The sequence below is a fragment of the Triticum aestivum genome, chromosome 1D, assembly GCF_018294505.1.
Source record: "Triticum aestivum cultivar Chinese Spring chromosome 1D, IWGSC CS RefSeq v2.1, whole genome shotgun sequence".
NCBI lineage: Eukaryota > Viridiplantae > Streptophyta > Magnoliopsida > Poales > Poaceae > Triticum > Triticum aestivum.
This window is the reverse complement of record NC_057796.1, coordinates 217454667-217474517: the sequence shown is the minus strand read 5'-3', so window position 1 is coordinate 217474517 and position 19851 is coordinate 217454667.

The following is a 19851-nucleotide window of genomic DNA, read 5'->3' as shown; positions in this document are numbered from 1 at the left end:
AATGTGCCAAGCAGGATTTCTGCATCCCTTCAACGCAAACGGTTGTTTTGCATGACCCATGTGCAACCACGTACAAACAATTGGGTAAGATTTGCATATATGTCATTTTGGGTATGTTGCCATTTCTCAAACTGGAAAGATTGACATTTGTTTATCTAGTAACATTGCCATTTGTCAACCTTGTAACACTACGATTTGTCAAAATATGCAGCTAGAAATCACTAGCACTATCTAATTTTTGCAACTAAAATCACTAGCACTATTCATATGGACACCACTAGCAGGCGTGAGTTCATGGACGCATATGCAAATGTACCATTGATTACATACAACAAGTCATCAACCCACAACGACAACGAGGATACACGTTGGATTATAGATCATTTCCAACAAAACATTGTAGTAAAGTTTTTCTCACACAACAAATAACAACGCGATGAAATGAACTTCAGCTCAACCACTCGTCGACGTTGGAAACGCTTGCTTTGAACCAGTACTGTCAATCTCGAGACCAACGCAGGACTGATCATCAAGGCTGAGGCCTATGTCAGGACCCATATTGGGACGGTAGCGAAGCATAGTAATGTCCGAGGTATAGATACAGTTGCTTCTCATAAATGGTAGTAACGTTGTGTCAACAGTAGATGGATCGCCTTCCACCATCATTGGGTAGTTTTGTCCAAGGAAGAGCGAGTTTGTATATTGGCTTAATTTGAAACGAGATAAATACACTGTCTGTCACTGTATATTTGTAAAAATACGGTCAGCGGACTTCATAATACGCTCATTGCGCTCAATATATACATTTTCCGGTGCTTATATGGTCACTACCTCACCCTGGCTGAGTATGTGTGTGCATGCACGTGTAGGTTGAGCACTTGAGCGTGACCGTGTGTGTTCTGTCGTGTGCTTGGACATGCATGCATTAGGGCGTCGCGCGCATTTTTGCATCAATGTGTACGTGTGACTGTTGCATGCATGCACGAGGTTGTAGTCCCTCACATTCACATGTTCATAAGTCAATGCTTTGTCAAAACGTTGCATGCAAGGTTTAATCATTCGTTGTTCACGCATGCATTCCCGATATTAATACGTTGGTAAAGACAATTTCTTGAGGAAAATGAGCCCATGAATTGAGTACAAAGGGGACCAATAAGCCAGGACAGAGGTAGTACTAGTAGTGAATCGGAAGGAGGGAGTAGGTACTAGTACTACTACGTAACAACATGTAGTAACAAAATTCCTCTATGCGCATCCTGTCTACGTGTCATGCAAGAAAATAGAGATAAGTACAAGTGATACTCGGGAATGGTCATACACGTAGGGGGAGTACGTGTAGGGGCCACTCTTGAGCAGTCAAATCACACAGTAAGTTAGTCGGAAGAAGCAACCATCATTTCACTCTTCAATGACACGTACGCAATATAAAATGGTTGATATGGAGAGAAAAAGAAAACTGCTCCACTATATGTACACTAGCAGGAGCCTAAGCTACAAGCCTGCTTGCTTGGGTTTCTCTCTTCACAAGCATAGAACGACGGTGGCCACTTGCTGGTCACAGATCCGGCTTGATCCCGCCGCTGGGGGAAGGGGACGATGTTCTGTGTAGAAACAGTCGACAGCGGCGAGGGAGAAAACCCACTGTCGGTGCGTCCCGGCGGTATGGGCTGATGTTGCCTCCCAACCAACCTTCTAGCTACAGCCCGACGTCCCAGGTACAACTTCCTTTTGGAGCCGGCTTGCTCCACTGCCGCAGCTCCCCACGTAGCTCCATCTCCATGTGGATCTTTCTCTAGTTCTACCGGCTTCTATTTGTGATGAGTTTATGTCTCATGAACTAGTGCCAGTACTATTATTCTAATCACACTTCTTCAAATATCTTTGCCAACAGGGATGCTCAGCTCGATTTTAGTGGTACTACACAAAAGCATCGTATGATCCGAGGGTGCCAGCCGTCTTTCGTTCGACAGGTTACCTAGCCAGGAAATTAAATCATGTTTAGGGTTTAGGGTTTACGTCGTAGTGACCCCATCAGTAGTTTTTTGTACACACTCTCACAACTTTTGTCTTTAGTTGTGAAGTAAATATTGGCTATGATCCGTGAATCATTGAGATGCATCAGCATGCGTGTTAGTTTTCCTTTGTATTTGATGGAATATTGTAACGGGGCAACCTTGGAGTAGGAATGAAAATGGAGTGGATAGTTTCTGCTTTTCCAGAGAAAAAATGGAAACGGAGAGAAACCAACGTTTTGTTTCGTTGGATCGTGCCATCGAGAAAAACCAACGTTTAAATCACGTATGTCACGTTCGTGTCTCACCCTCCTCCACAGCTCCACCCCACACGGTCGCTCGGCATGCCACTCACCGCAAACCGAGTATACCATAACTTTCCCGCCTGCTTGTCGATGGATCGCGCCATGGAGTACTAGCACTACTGGAAGAGATTGACGAGGAGGGGGAGGACAGCTAGCTGTAGCACAGACTCCCAAGAACTTTTTACATGCATGTTGTGGCCGGCTCTTGCGACCTTTGAACATGGAGCAGTCGCGTGCAACAGAAAGCGGCACGGGCGGCGCTCTCTCAGCTGGTGCGCCGCTTCAATGCCGGCGCCAGTGAGAGATCGCATCCGCTCGGGCCAGGCATGAATGCAGCACTGACCGTTTTGGGCGGGAAGCACGCGCGGGTGATGGAGAGGGTTCGGGTTTGTCAGGAGCGGGCGTGGCAGCGGTCCGGACGCCCGCAAACAAGAGATGTTGTACGTAAGTATTGCTGCGTATATAATTAATAATGTAAATAATGTGCCAGTTGGACAAATATGATTGGAGATGGAGATGGAGATGGGGATGGAATTTTATGTAAACACAGATATGCATGTCTATGTCTATGTGTGTGTGCGTGACGACTCTCGCGACTACTCGTACACACCATCGATGTCTCATTCTCCCTACACACCCAAACTTAGTACCGCCTCATTTTGTTCCTAGGATAGGAATATCATATGAGTGGGAAACAATATGAAGTGAGATAAATGGAGTACGACGTACAAGAAGAAATGTACATGCACTCACTCTGCCTCCGAGATACCCGCGAGTACACGATGGAGAGCATTTGTACACGAAGAGGCAGCTTACGTACGTAATAATTTGACCCTTTAATTTGTTCACTTAATAATGGAGGGTCGGGGACCACATGTGAGTGATACAAACTGCGACCTGGAAGCGAGGGCGTGTTTTTTATCAAGTTTTCTTTCTTGGTACGTTAAAAAAAAATGTCCGCCATTTTTCATTTCTTTTTTCTGGGAACGCGCGTATTCCATTTAAAACCACTTCTATGGAGAGATTTTTTTACTCAATTGTATATGTAGCCTCTTGTTTGATAGGGTTTCTCACGTCTCGCTCTCTCACCCTCTCCATATCTAAATAAGATAACAGTGTCCACTCTATCTCTCTCCTCACTGGTGGTCACAGATCCGGTCGAATATCGTCCGCTGCGGGAGGTGAGGAGGTGCAGCGTTGACGTTGTCGCCTTCGGCGATGGAGGAAGCCGATGCGCACCGCCCTCTCTGAGCTAGCGCTGCCGCGGACAAAGGTCCTCCGTGTCCTTGCTCGCTGCCGTCGTGTGGGTAGATCCCGCCCGCCCTCCTAAGCGACATCTCGCCCACCTGAGGTATAACTTATTTTGGATATCATGCTTCATATTACTGGTCCAGCTCCCCAAAAGTCCCTGCATGTGGGTTTTATTCTATGCCACTACTCCCCAGCTCCCCATGTACAGTAGCTAGGGTTCGTCGGCAGGTCCAACATCACTTATTTTTACTATTATAGAGGAAAGGCCACTCGAAAAGTTGTCCTGGTTTATGCCTCGGTTGAGGTATACATGTTTTTTGACAAAAAGTACATGATGGTTGTGCAGTCATTGTCCATATGCTCCTATTGCTGCTGCTAATCTAATAATATCACTGGTTAAATGAAGCAATGCCCATGGTAAAGTGACGTCCCTTTTAAGTAATGCTGATGTCAATCCAGAGGCGTCGATAAATAGTTCTGCCCTGCCTTTTTCTCTCGGGTATCCTGGTTTAGTTCCCATCAAGATAATCATGATGCTTCTGTTTGTTGGTGTACTTTTCATTAATTCATACTGGCAACTGAGATGTCATTGTTAATCTTGTACCACTTCCAAAACAAAGTAACAACACTATATCTCTTTTTAATATTTTTGCAAACAGCAATGTGTATCTCCATACCTGGGCATGTCTTCCTCAATTTTAGTGGAACTGCACAAAATTGGATGGCCATTGTTGTTCCGCCTCATTGTCCTGTGCCACGTGGTTCTTCCTTCCTCGAGCTTGATTACCGAGAAGAAACAGACCACAGTGAGGATTTGTCGAACTTCATTGGTGCCTCACCCAAACGTGATGCCAAATGGATGATGCATTCATACGTCTCCAACGTATCTATAATTTTAGATTGTTCCATGCTATTATATTATCTGTTTTTGATGTTTAACGGGCTTTATTATGCACTTTTATATTATTTTTGGGACTAACCTACTAACCGGAGGCCCAGTGCAAATTGCTGTTTTTTGCCTATTTGAGTGTTTCGCAGAAAAGGAATATCAAACGGAGTCCAAACGGAATGAAACCTTCGCGAGGATCGTTTTTGGAACAAACACAATCCAGGAGACTTGGAGTGGACGTAAAGGAAGCCACGAGGTGGCCACGAGGTAGGAGGGCGCGCCCAGGGGGTAGGCGCGCCCCCCACCCTCGTGGGCCCCTCGTAGCTCCACCGACCTACTTCCTTTGCATATATATACTCATATACCCTGAAAACATCCAGGAGCACCACGAAACACTTTTTCCACTGCCACAACCTTCTATACTCGTGAGATCCCATCTTGGGGCCTTTTCCGGCGCTCCTCCAGAGGGGGAATCGATCACGGAGGGCTTCTACATCAACACCATAGCCTCTTCGATGATGTGTGAGTAGTTTACCACAGACCTTCGGGTCCATAATTATTGGCTAGATGACTTCTTCTCTCTCTTTGGATCTCAATACAAAGTTCTCCTCGATTCTCTTGGAGATCTATTCGATGTAATACTTTTTTGCGGTGTGTTTGTCGAGATCCGATGAATTGTGGGTTTATGATCAAGATTATCTATGAACAATATTTGGTTCTTCTCTGAATTCTTATATGTATGATTTGATATCTTTGCAAGTCTCTTCGAATTTTCCGTTTGGTTTGGCCTACTAGATTGATCTTTCTTGCAATGGGAGAAGTGCTTAGCTTTGGGTTCAATCTTGTGGTGTCCTTTCGCAGTGACAGCAGGGGCAGCAAGGCACGTATTGTATTGTTGTCATCGAGGATAAAGAGATGGGGTTTATATCATATTGCTTGAGTTTATCCCTCTACATCATGTCATCTTGCCTAATGCGTTACTCCGTTCTTATGAACTTAATACTCTAGATGCATGCTGGATAGCGGTCGATGTGTGGAGTAATAGTAGTAGATGCAGAATCGTTTCGGTCTACTTGTCACGGACGTGATGCCTATATACATGATCATGCCTAGATATTCTCATAACTATGCACTTTTCTATCAATTGCTCGACAGTAATTCATTCACCCACCGTAGAATTTGCTATCTTGAGAGAAGCCACTAGTAAAACCTATGGCCCTCGGGTCTATCTTCCATCATATTAATCTCCCGCCAACTAGCTATTTCTGTCGCCGTTTATTTTGCAATCTTTACTTTCCAATCTATACAACAAAAATACCAAAAATATTTATCTTATTATATCTATCAGATCTCACTTTTGCAAGTGGCCGTGAAGGGATTGACAACCCCTTTATCGCGTTGGTTGCAAGGTTCTTAATTGTTTGTGCAGGTACGAGGGATTTGCGTGTAGTCTCCTACTGGATTGATACCTTGGTTCTCAAAAACTGAGGGAAATACTTACGCTACTTTACTGCATCACCCTTTCCTCTTCAAGGGAAAACCAACGCATGCTCAAGAGGTAGCAAGAAGGATTTCTGGTGCCGTTGCCGGGGAGATCTACGCACAAGTCAAGACATACCAAGTACCCATCACAAACTCTTATCCCTCGCATTACATTATTTGCCATTTGCCTCTCATTTTCCTCTCCCCCACTTCACCCTTGCCGTTTTATTCGCCCTTTTTCCGATCGTCTCTTTTTCGCTTGCTTCTTGTGTGCTTGTGTGTTGGATTGTTTGTCACGATGGCTCAAGACAATACTAAATTGTGTGACTTTTCCAATACCAACCACAATGATTTTCTTAGCACTCCGATTGCTCCTATTACCGATGCTGAATCTTGTGAAATTAATGCTGCTTTGTTGAATCTCGTCATGAAAGATCAGTTCTCTGGCCTTCCTAGTGAAGCTGCCGATACTCATCTAAACAACTTTGTTGATTTGTGCGATATGCAAAATAAGAAAGATGTGGATAATGATATTGTCAAATTGAAGCTATTTTCGTTTTCGCTTCGAGATCGTGCTAAAACTTGGTTCTCTTCTTTGCCTAAAAATAGTATTGATTCATGGAATAAGTGCAAAGATGCTTTTATCTCTAAGTATTTTCCTCCCGCTAAGATCATCTCTCTTAGAAACGATATTATGAATTTTAAGCAACTTGATCATGTGCATGTTGCACAAGCTTGGGAGAGGATGAAATTAATGATACGTAATTGCCCTACACATGGTTTGAACTTATGGATGATTATACAATTTTTTTATGCCGGATTGAATTTTTCTTCTAGAAATCTTTTAGATTCGGCCGCGGGAGGCACTTTTATGGAAAGCACTTTAGGATAAGCTACTAAACTCCTAGATAATATTATGGTTAATTATTCTCAATGGCACACCGAAAGATCTACTAGTAAAAAGGGTCATGCAATTGAAGAGATTAATGTTTTGAGTGGAAAGATGGATGAACTTATGAAATTGTTTGCTAATAAGAGTGTATCCTCTGATCCTAATGATATGCCTTTGTCCACTTTGATTAAGAATAATAATGAATCTATGGATGTGAATTTTGTTGGTAGGAACAATTTTGGTAACAATGCGTATAGAGGAAACTTTAATTCTAGGCCGTTCCCTAGTAATTCCTCTAATAATTATGGTAATTCCTCTAATAATTATGGTAATTCCTCTAATAATTATGGTAATTCCTACAACAACTCTTGTGGAAATTTTAATAAGATGCCTCTGATTTTGAGACTAGTGTTAAAGAATTTATGATTTCGCAAAAGAATTTCAATGCTTTGCTTGAAGAAAAATTGCCTAAGATTGATGAGTTGGCCAGGAACGTGGATAGAATTTCTCTTGATGTTGATTCTTTGAAACTTAGATCTATCCCTCCTAAGCATGATATCAATGAGTCTCTCAAAGCCATGAGAATTTCCATTGATGAGTGCAAAGAAAGAACCGCTAGGATGCGTGCTAAAAAAGATTGCTTTATGAAAGCGTGTTCTTCTAGTTTTCATGATAATAATGATGAAGATCTAAAAGTGATTGATGTGTCCCCTATTAAATCTTTGTTTTGCAATATGAATCTTGATAAAGATGGGACTGGAGATGAGTCAACTTTAGTTAAAAGGCGTCCCAATGATTCAGAGTTTTTAGATCTTGATGCAAAAAATGGTAAAAGTGGGATTGAAGAGGTCAAAACTTTACATAGCAATGAACCCACTATTTTGGATTTCAAGGAATTTAATTATGATAATTGCTCTTTGATAGATTGTATTTCCTTGTTGCAATCCATGTTATATTCTCCTGATGCTTATAGTCAAAATAAAGCTTTTACCAAACATATCGTTGATGCTTTGATGCAATCTTATGAAGAAAAACTTGAATTAGAAGTCTCTATCCCTAGAAAACTTTATGATGAGTGGGAACCTACTATTAAAATTAAGATTAAATATCATGAATGATATGCTTTGTGTGATTTGGGTGCTAGTGTTTCCACAATTCGAAAAACTTTGTGTGATGTGTTAGGTTTTCGTGAATTTGATGATTGTTCTTTGAACTTGCATCTTGCGGATTCCACCATTAAGAAACCTATGAGAAGGATTAATGATGTTATTATTGTTGCAAATAGGAATTATGTGCCCGTAGATTTCATTGTTCTTGATATAGATTGCAATCCTACATGTCCTATTATTCTTGGTAGACCTTTCCTTAGAACGATTGGTGCAATTATTGATATGAAGGAAGGAAATATTAGATTCCAATTTCCGTTAAGGAAGGGAATGGAACACTTTCCTAGGAAGAAAATTAAATTACCTTATGAATCTATTATGAGGGCCACTTATGATTTGCATGCCAAAGATGATAATACCTAGATCTATTCTTGTTTTTATTCCTAGCTAGGGGCGTTAAACGATAGCGCTTGTTGGGAGGCAACCCAATTTTATTTTTCTTCCTTGCTTTTTGTTCCTGGTTAGTAATAAATAATTCATCTAGCCTCGGTTAGATGCGGTTTTATGTTTTAATTAGTGTTTGTGCCAAGTAAAATCTATAGGATCTTCTTGGGCGATAATTATTTGATCTTGCTGAAAAAGTCAGAAATTTTCTGCTCAAAAAAACAATTGTTAAAAATCACCAGAAAGTGATAAAATACCGATTCCAATTGAAGTAGATCAATAATAAAATTATCTAGGACTTCCTATTTTGGTAGATTTTTCTGTGTTACAGAAGTTTGCGTTTGATGCAGATTACTACAGACTGTTCTGTTTTTGACAGATTCTGTTTTTCGTGTGTTGTTTGCTTATTTTGATGAATCTATGGCTAGTATCGGGGGGTATGAACCATAGAGAAGTTTGAATACAGTAGGTTTAACACCAATATAAATAAAGAATGAGTTCATTACAGTACCTTAAAGTGGTGGTTTGTTTTATTTCGCTAACGGAGCTCATGAGATTTTTTGTTGAGATTTGATGGATTTTGGAACAAGGAGTGGCAAGAGCCTAAGCTTGGGGATGCCCCGGAAGGCATCCCCTCTTTCGTCTTCGTCTGTCGGTAACTTTACTTGAGGCTATATTTTTATTCACCACATGATATGTGTTTTGCTTGGAGCGTCTTGTATGATTTGAGTATTTGCTTTTTAGTTTACCATAATCATCCTTGCTGTACACACCTTTTGGAGAGACACACATGAATCGGAATTTATTAGAATAGTCTATGTGCTTCACTTATATCTTTTGAGCTAGATAATTTTGCTCTAGTGCTTCGCTTATATCTTTTTAGAGCACGGTGGTGGTTTATAAAAATTATTGATCTCTCATGCTTCACTTATATTATTTTGAGAGTCTTTTAGAACAACATGGTAATTTGCTTTGGTTAAAATTTTAGTCCTAAAGTGATTACCATCCAAGATAGGTATAATAAAAACTATCATATAAAGTGCATTGAATACTATGAGAAGTTTGATTATTTATGATTGTTTTGAGATATGAAGATGGTGATATTAGAGTCATGCTAATTGAGTAGTTGTGAATTTGAGAACTACTTGTGTTAAAGTTTGTGATTCCCGTAGCATGCACGTATGGTGAACCGTTATGTGATGAAGTCGGAGCATGATTTATTTATTGATTGTCTTCCTTATGAGTGGCGGTCGGGGATGAGCAATGGTCTTTTCCTACCAATCTATCCCCCTAGGAGCATGCGCGTAATACTTTGTTTCGATAACTAATAGATTTTTGCAATAAGTATGTGAGTTCGTTATGACTAATGTTGAGTCCATGGATTATACGCACTCTCACCCTTCCACCATTGCTAGCCTCTCTAATACCGCGCACCTTTCACCGGTATCATACACCCACCATATACCTTCCTCAAAACAGCCACCATACCTACCTATTATGGCATTTCCATAGCCATTCCGAGATATATTGCCATGCAACTTACCACCGTTCCGTTTATTATGACACGCTCCATCATTGTCATATTGCTTTGCATGGTCATGTAGTTGACATCGTATTTGTGGCAAAGCCACCTTTATAATTCTTTCATACATGTCACTCTTGATTCATTGCATATCCCGGTACACCGCCGGAGGCATTCACATAGAGTCATATTTTGTTCTAAGTATTGAGTTGTAATTCTTGAGTTGTAAGTAAATAAAAGTGTGATGATCATCATTATTAGAGCATTGTCCCAAGTGAGGAAAGGATGATGGATACTATGGTTCCCCCACAAGTCAGGATGAGACTCCGGACTAAAAATAAAAAAAATAGAAAGAAAAGAGGCCATAAAAAAGAGAGAAAGGCCCAAACAAAAAAAGAGAGAGAAAATGAGAGAAGGGACAATGTTACTATCCTTTTACCACACTTGTGCTTCAAAGTAGCACCATGATCTTCATGATAGAGAGTCTCCTATCTTATCACTTTCATATACTAGTGGAAATTTTACATTATAGAACTTGGCTTGTATATTCCAATGATGGGCTTCCTCAAAATGCCCTAGGTGTTCGTGAGCAAGCGAGTTGGATGCACACCCACTTAGTTTCTTTTGTTGAGCTTTCATACACTTATAGCTCTAGTGCATCCGTTGCATGGCAATCCTTACTCACTCACACATTGATATCTATTGATGGGCATCTCCATAGCCCGTTGATACGCCTAGTTGATGTGAGACTATCTTCTCGTTTTTTGTCTTCTCCACAACCACCATTCTATTCCACATATAGTGCTATGTCCATGGCTCACGCTCATGTATTGCGTGAAAATTGAAAAAGTTTGAGAACATCAAAAGTATGAAACAATTGCTTGGCTTGTCATCGGGTTGAGCATGATTTAAATATTTTGTGTGATAAAGATAGAGCATAGCCAGACTATATGATTTTGTAGGGATAACTTTCTTTGGCCATGGTATTTTGAGAAGACATGATTGCTTTATCAGTATGGTTGAAGTATTATTATTTTTATGTCAATATTAAACTTTTGTCTTGAATCTTTTGGATATGAACATTCATGCCACAATAAAGAAAAATTACATTGAGAATTATGCTAGGTAGCATTCCACATCAAAAATTCTATTTTTATCATTTACCTACTCGAGGACGAGAAGGAATTAAGCTTGGGGATGCTTGATACGTCTCCAGCGTATCTATAATTTTTTATTGTTCCATGCTATTATATTATCTGTTTTGGATGTTTAACGCACGTTATTATGCACTTTTATATTATTTTTGGGACTAACCTACTTACCGGAGGCCCAGTGCAAATTGTTGTTTTATGCCTATTTCAGTGTTTCGCAGAAAAGGAATATCAAACGGAGTCCAAACGGAATGAAACCTTCGCGAGGATCGTTTTTGGAACAAACGGAATCCAGGAGACTTGGAGTGGATGTAAAGGAAGCCACGAGGTAGGAGGGCGCGCCCAGGGGGGTAGGCACGCCCCCCACCCTTGTGGGCCCCTTGTTGCTCCACCGACCTACTTCCTTCGCCTATATGTACTCATATACCCTGAAAACATCCGGGAGCACCACGAAACACTTTTTCCACCGCCGCAACCTTCTATACCCGTGAGATCCCATCTTGGGGCCTTTTCCGGTGCTCCGCCGGAGGGGGATCGATCACGGAGGGCTTCTACATCAACACCATAGCCTCTCTGATGATGTGTGATTAGTTTACCACAGACCTTCGGGTCCATAGTTATTAGCTAGATGGCTTCTTCTCTCTCTTTGGATCTCAATACAAAGTTCTCGATTCTCTTGGATATCTATTCGATGTAATACTTTTTTGCGGTGTGTTTGTCGAGATTCGATGAATTATGGGTTTATGATCAAGATTATCTATGAACAATATTTGGTTCTTCTCTGAATTCTTATATGTATGATTTGATATCTTTGCAAGTCTATTCGAATTATCAGTTTGGTTTGGCGTACTAGATTGATCTTTCTTGCAATGGGAGAAGTGCTTAGCTTTGGGTTCAATCTTGCAGTGTCCTTTCCCAGTGACAGCAGGGGTAGCAAGGCACGTATTGTATTGTTGCCATCGAGGATAAAAAGATGGGGTTTATACCATATTGCATGAGTTTATCCCTCTACATCATGTCATCTTGCCTAATGCGTTACTCTGTTCTTATGAACTTAATACTCTAGATGCATGCTGGATAGCGGTCGATGTGTGGAGTAATAGTAGTAGATGCAGAATCGTTTCGGTCTACTTGTCACGAACGTGATGCCTATATACATGATCATGCCTAGATATTCTCATAACTATGCACTTTTCTATCAATTGCTCGACAGTAATTCGTTCACCCACCGTAGAATTTGCTATCTTGAGAGAAGCCACTAGTGAAACCTATGGCCCCCGGGTCTATCTTCCATCATATTAATCTCCCGCCAACTAGCTATTTATGTCGCCGTTTATTTTGCAATCTTTACTTTCCAATCTATACAACAAAAATACCAAAAATATTTATCTTATTATCTCTATCAGATCTCACTTTTGCAAGTGGTCGTGAAGGGATTGACAACCCCTTTATCGCGTTGGTTGCAAGGTTGTTAATTGTTTGTGCCGGTACGAGGGATTTGTGTGGTCTCCTACTGGATTGATACCTTGGTTCTCAAAAACTGAGGGAAATACTTATGCTACTTTGCTGCATCACCCTTTCCTCTTCAAGGGAAAATCAACGTATGCTCAAGAGGTAGCAAGAAGGATTTCTTGCATCACCACGATGACCTACCGATGCTCATGGTTGCATCAGCTGGTGAAGCTGATCCATTTTCGACGAAAAACAAGTTGTCTTCCGTCAGTGCTCTTTGCTTGTTACCCATAAAGATGATATCCTTCATTAGTTAACCTTGGTTGCGTTGGAGACGCAGTCGTCTTTCACATTGGTGCAATTTTATCACACAATTTGCTATGAACCAAATGTTTCCTCGAAGAAGGATCAACGTTGGTACTAAGAGCATAAGTTTTGTATTGATTTCTAAGCCTTCTCACAACTTTGTCTTCAGCTCCCCTATAATTTTATTTGTCCAGCTATTAACGAAATATGTGGTCAGACTTTGATTAAAAAAATGGTGTGGACTAAAAACCCGGATGGACGTAGTAGCCCCCCGTTTTTATTTACTCTGCATATTAGATTTGACTGAAGTCAAACTTTGTAAAGTTTGACCAAGTTTAGGCCGAACACAACAAACCATAATTATTGAGAGAGGGCAAACTGTACATACTCTCAAACCTTTTCGATGATTGAAATTAAAATTCTTTATTTGTACACACTCTCACACCTTTCCGATAATTTGGCGCATGTGTGGTTGTTCACTTAATGGAGGGTAGTTTACCGCACGTGAATGACAGGAAGTGCGACCAGGACGCGTGGATCGTTAGTTGATCTTAAGTAGTTTTCTTCACTGGTATGCTAAATAAAGAGTTTCGTTTCATACTTACACAATTTAAAACGATTGTTATGGAGAGAAAAATAAAACCACTCCACTATATATTAGTAGTATACATGAGTACTATATAAGTACTATATAAGTTGGAGCCTCAGCACTTGTTTGCTAGGGTTTGCACTCTCCACACTCTCGCCGCACTACATATATATATATATATATATATATATATATATATATATACACGCTGGAGGCTCAGTGTTCCTTTGCTAGGGTTTGCTATATTCATAGTCTCTCACCCTCTTCACCAGATCTAAACAAGACTGCATTGGCCTCTGTCTCTCTCTCCCCCCTCACAGCTGGTGAAGGAGCCATCCGGATCCCGTCGCACCGGGAAGGGGAGGAGGTGCAGTGTTCACTCTATCGCCTTCAGCGAGGGAGGCAATCCACTACCGGCTGCGTTGCTCTCTTTCACCCAGCGCTTGTGCGGGAGGGCCACCGACCCTTCTTCCTTGCTGCCATACGTAGTGTGGGCAGATCCGGCCTCCCGCCGCATGCCTAGCCACATCCCAACGACCCTAAGGTATAACTTTCTTTGAAACCGTCATTTCTCTAGCTGCATGCGGATCTTTTTTGATTCTGTAGTCGAATCTAGGTCTTGGTTCAAAGAGGAAAGAAGGGTGGGGTGGGGGAGCATGAATCTAGGACGTGGTTCAATGAGGAAAGGACGGAGGGGAAGTAGTATAGACTGGCTATCCAGTTGCTTTGTTGGTCGAAAAGGGGAAAGGGGGGTAACCCAGTACACAGATCTGTAAGGAACCGATCTCTTTGTTGAAAAAGGAAAGAAACTTGGGGGTCGGGTAGTTTGTGCAGGACTAGATTTGTTGCCCTCACATAGGAAAAAGGTTCAAAGAGAACAAATATGGGACCAACGCAGATATGCTGCTTGGCAACATACTCTGCATCACCCATTTATACGCGTGGACACACATGGTGCTGGCATGTCCCATGTCCTATGTCCCATACAACTATTTTGCTGTTGTTAATCTAAGAATGCCGCTGGAAAGTTGAAGTAATGCCACTATTAAAAGTAAATTACATTTTTAACAAATGTTGTTTTAAGTGAATGTCTCTGTTACTATGAATCAATGCAACCATTTTAGAAATGCTACTGTCCTACTTTGCTTTCCATCAACATAAGTTAGATGCTTCTTTTTGTCACCGTATGTTTCATCCTCCTTTATTGGCCAGTAAATGTTTCCTTTTTGCCTCTGTTAAAACAGGGATATCTATTCAACTTGTTGCTATAGCAAACTTAAATGTCACACCGGCGACTTTGCTTGATTTAGTTGAACTACACAAAACAAGATTGGATTTCCTAATCGTGTTGGCAGATTCATAGGTGATCTTGTCTGCGTCATGAAAGGTCAGTGCCTGCCTTCATCCACATGATCGTGCAGTGTGCTTTGAGATGCTATGCTACTTGTATTGGTACTGCTTTAAATAAATGTCGAATTGAAGCTATTGAATTGCTGTCTTTTCCCATTAAGTGAACAAAAATGGGACCAACCGAGACATGATGCTTGTTGCTTTGTTACAACAAACCTTGCATCACCCCGTTTATAAGTAGATGGAAGCACATGGTGTTGTTGCACCCACTCTCCCTGGAACTATTTATTATTTTTATTAATCTAATGCCGCCGGTAAAATTAAGCAATGCCACTCTCAGAATTAACTACGGAATCTTAGTTCAAAACTGCAACACTTGTTAGGGATCGGCGGGAGTACCATTTCTATTAGGGATCGGCTGGAGTACATGTTTAAGAAATGTATTTTTGAGATAATGTCTCTGTTATTATATATCAGCTACAGTGTTTTACAAATGGTACTATCCTGCTTTGTAGTTCTTTCTACATGTTTACCCAAGGTATTGTTATGATAATGTCTCTGTTAATATGAATCAGTCGCATTTTTTTAGGAATGGTACTTTTCTGCTTTGTCATTCTTTATACATGATTAAACAAGGCATTGTTAAGACAATGTCTCAGTTAATATGAATGAATCACACTGATTGAGAATTGCTACTCTCCTGCTTTGTTTCCCATTAAGATAAGGTAGATGTTTTTTCTTCTGGGAGTATAAGTCATCAACCGTTATTTCTCAGTAATTGTTTCCCTTATACCTATTGTTGCATACAGGGATATCAAAACTTCTGCACGGTTTTATTTCGACTTTGATTTTAGTTGAACTGCACAAAAGGAGCCAATGTGTTCAAGGCAAACTGTTGCATTATTGGGCCCAGTTGATCTTTCCACTTTGCAGAAAGAAGCAGTCACTGTTTGCGCTACATTACACAAGGAATGATCGAGAAGCTTTACAGAGTATTAGTAGACGCTGGTGACATGACTAGTCTGGAGAGAGCATGCGCAACTCAACAACACGTGGAGTGCAAAATTCGCTCCACAAGGAAAGGTATGACCAAGTTAGTTGCCGACGCAGCTGTAACAAATGAGGTCAGTATCGGCATTCATCCACATGATTGTGCTTTGTTATGCTGTGCTACTTATATTGTTGTATTATTTTGAATAAATATTTAATTCAAGCTATTGTATTGCTATCTTTTCCTATTAAGATAATGAAGATGATTATAGTTGTAAGTGTATGTTTAATCAACTAGTACCACTATTATATTCATCACGCTTTTTCTATATTTATGCAGACAGGGATGCTCAGCTTGATTTTAGTGGAACTGCACAAAATGTTCAGATGGTTCGTGTCCTCCATAATACTTCATCATGCACAATACATCGAATGGTTCTCTAATCATTCGTTGTCACCTTGAGCCACCGGACTATCTACTTGAATGGAGCTACCAACGTGTTTAATGCTTTGCAACATATAAATACGAAATCCACCATGCTACTCAAGACATTGTTTGATTTCAGTGGAACTGCACAAAAAGATATGCTGGTTAATCCGGCTCCATGTGCCAGTTCAATGTGCAAACTGATGACAAACCATGCCCCTCTGAATGGAGATACCAACGTCTTCAAGGCAGAAGAATTCCCACAAGTTCAAGGGAAAGAACTCTGTCAAGCAGAATACTACCTTTAAGAAGGGTAAGAAGAAAGACAAAAAGAGAGATGGTTACTTTACTTGTGGTTCAGAGGAACACTAGGCAAACAAGTGCCCAAACAAGTACAAGAAGCAAGGACAGGACTCCAAGTTTGTCAATGTCACTCTAAGCAACAATGATGGGGCATCTGGGTATGATAATTTGTTTACCATACTTTCAGTTTGTCAGTCCACCGATTGGTGGGTTGACACTATGGCCAATATTCATGTGTGTGCTGATGCGTTTATTTTTTCTTGCAGCATATAAATACGAAATCAACCATGCTACACAAGACATTGTTTGATTTCAGTTGAACTGCACAAAAAGATACGCTGGTTAATCCGGCTCCATGTGCCATTTCAATGTGCAAACTGATGACAAACCCTGCCCATTCCACAATTATAGGCATTTCATGTTTTGAATGGGAAAAGCTTGTCAAAGTTTAATCATTGATATTAGCAAGAAGACATTAGTTTAATATATTGGAGTTGGAAAACCTTGTCAAATTTTGCTCATTGATGTTAGCCAGAAGACATGCATTTGATATTTTTGAGTGGGACGCCCTTTGTTGTGAGCAGCATCGACCGTTTTTTGCTATTCCTGTGTTGAATTCAGAATTAAATATTTACTCTGCTGAGAGGCATAGTCACATAAATGTTGACTTATGTAAGGTATTTTAAGAGTTTGTTCTGAATGTTGTCTATGTATTGCCAAGCCTTGTGAGTTTGATTGCAAAGTTGAGCTTGGAATGTTGTGGCATGCGGCATCATGAGCTGTTCACCGTGCCTCCTGAGAATAATGCTTCATATTGTTTTGCATGTCGATCTAATGCCAGTGATTTGCGTGTTAAGAAGATCATCCTCTTCTATTGTTTCTGTGCTTAAGAAGTTCATCGTCTTATGTTTCATTCATAGCCTATACGACAACTCGGGTAGGTTAGAGGTGAAGCCATATGATCTTTCGACCAAAACGTCATCTTAGGCCATGATTTGATCGTCGTTTTCCAACCACAACCGCTTGTAAATAAAAGCAGATGGTCTTGGGCGAAGTGCTTGGTTGGTCGCTTTCGACTAGTGAAATATACACTGGTCTCTCAAATTACACGCGTAACTCGCCGGTTTTCGTTACAGACCTCGGGCCCTTAGTTTCATTACGCCTGTATTTTACATGTTGTTTCCGGTGATGAGTAAATTACACTTGTATCTTTAATATAGGTGTGAAACAATCCAGAGCTCCCAAGCGCGGCCTTACCGCTTCATGCTGTCTCAGTCTCTCGAAGGTGCTCATAGGTGTCCGATGATCCTGGCTTCCGGAATAAGCAGTGGGCGCTGTATTAGACCATCCGTAGGGCCGCAAGGCCCTCTCCGTCGGCCTTCGAGTTGTTGCTCTCGCCGTGGCGCCGAGCATTGTCAACATGGTCAACGAACATGACGAATCAGGAGATGACTTTACTTGGAGAGGTTGACAGTAGGGACTCACCAGGGCCATAGCCGTACGTACGCCAGTTCCTCCTTATTATATACAACTATAATTTTTTTGCTTCCTCCTGGTTTCCTGACATCATGGTCCCACACCATCGTCAACCTATATAGTCAATAAACGAGAGAATTGCACAAGGAGCGGACGACAGTTGGGACCCAGCAGCTCGAGCGGTATTTGTTTTTTTAGGTGTAAGCGGAGTTTTTCTTGAGCGATGTTTTGTTGTTGTTCAGAGGAGCAGGGTATTAACTGGGCGGGCTATGGCCCGTCTAGCCCAGGCTATTATTTTATGTCGACAAAATATCTAACCCAGATATTATTTTTTCAAGGTGAAAATGGCTAGCCCAGCTATACTTTTTTTTCGGAATACCCAACCTAGGTCAACTTGTTATTCTCTGCCCCGTTGGGCTGCAAATCTTTCCTATGAAGGATGCATTAGGCCTGACAAGAAAATGGGCTTTAAGAAATAATAAATGGGATGTAATTATAAAAACTGGGCTGTAAATATACAAAAAATGCACCAAACAGGTAATTAGTTTCAAAATAATTACTTTTTGAATTTGGAAATTTTAATTTGATTACTTATTGTGCGTGCAATATTTCTTTAGATTTTTACCTAATACAAATTCATTTTGAAATTATATTTAATCTCACTCGAAATTTCGGGAAAAAAATATTCCGGATCCCATCAAAATGTAGGATTTTTGGTTGAATTCTGTTTTGAGAGGTTGGTTGGAATTATTAATCGTTGTCCTGGCTAGAAAATGGGTTGTAATTTTAACACACCGTAAATGGGTTGTAGTAAATTCCATTAGAATTCAAAAATGGGTTGTACATTATTACAAATCGCAAATGGGCTATATGTTCTCTGCCATAGATGTGATGCTCACTTGTGGGCCTACTATTTTTTTTGAGAATTATAGTCAGTGACGCGTACGGAAGGCTTGTGGGCCTACTAAGGTGTACAGAAGGCTTTGTAAACTTATAGTCATGACACGATTCTAGCAGCAGTGGCCGTTGGATGTCCATCCAACGGCTGTAGTGCTTCTTCAATCTTGGATATTCTTGCTTCAGCCGCCAAAACCACTGCCAGCGGTACCGCCTGCTATCGCCTCCTGTGGCCGGCTGTGCTGCCGCGCAGGCTTCACCGGCCCACCCTACTCCCAAACGGCGTCCAGGCCATTCCTCTTCTCACCAACACCTCCTATTCTTCTCCGGCGACGGCAGCCTCACACCGCAGCTGAACTAGTGAACCCTCGTACTCCCCTCCGCGTGGGCATCCACTGTTGTGTCTTCGTTGGCTCTGGGTCGTTCCCTTAGTAATACTCACCATCGTTCACTGCGTTGGTTCTCTCGGTGCGGCGTGGTCAACTTTGTCAAGAAACGATAGCCATCAGATGAGGCATGTACGTGGATTGGCTGACAGTAGGGACCCACATGGCCCATGGCCGCACGCAGCAAGTGCCCCCGGATTATGCGAAAACAAATAATTTCTCCCCCTGACAGGTTTGACCCACTAGCTACATCTTCGCACGCAAGGAAGTGCTTCCTTTATTACGCGGAAATAAAAAGTTTCCTCTCCCTGACAGCTCGGACCCACCAGCTTTATTATGATCCTTTTCATGAAAATATAGATTGTACCGAAGATGCTAAATTGTTTTCCTTTTATTCTAACTCGAAAAAGAAGAAATTAAAAAAAAACCAGAAAACATCTTCGCACGCAAGGAAGTGCCACCTTATTACGCGAAAAAATGATTCCCCCGCTAGCTGGGACCCACCGGATTTGGAAGCTGACTTGTGGGCCTACAAAGTTAACGCGTACGTAGGGCTTTGTCAACTTAGTCAATAAAAAATTCTAGCTGCACTGACCGTTGGATGTTAATCTAACATCCAAG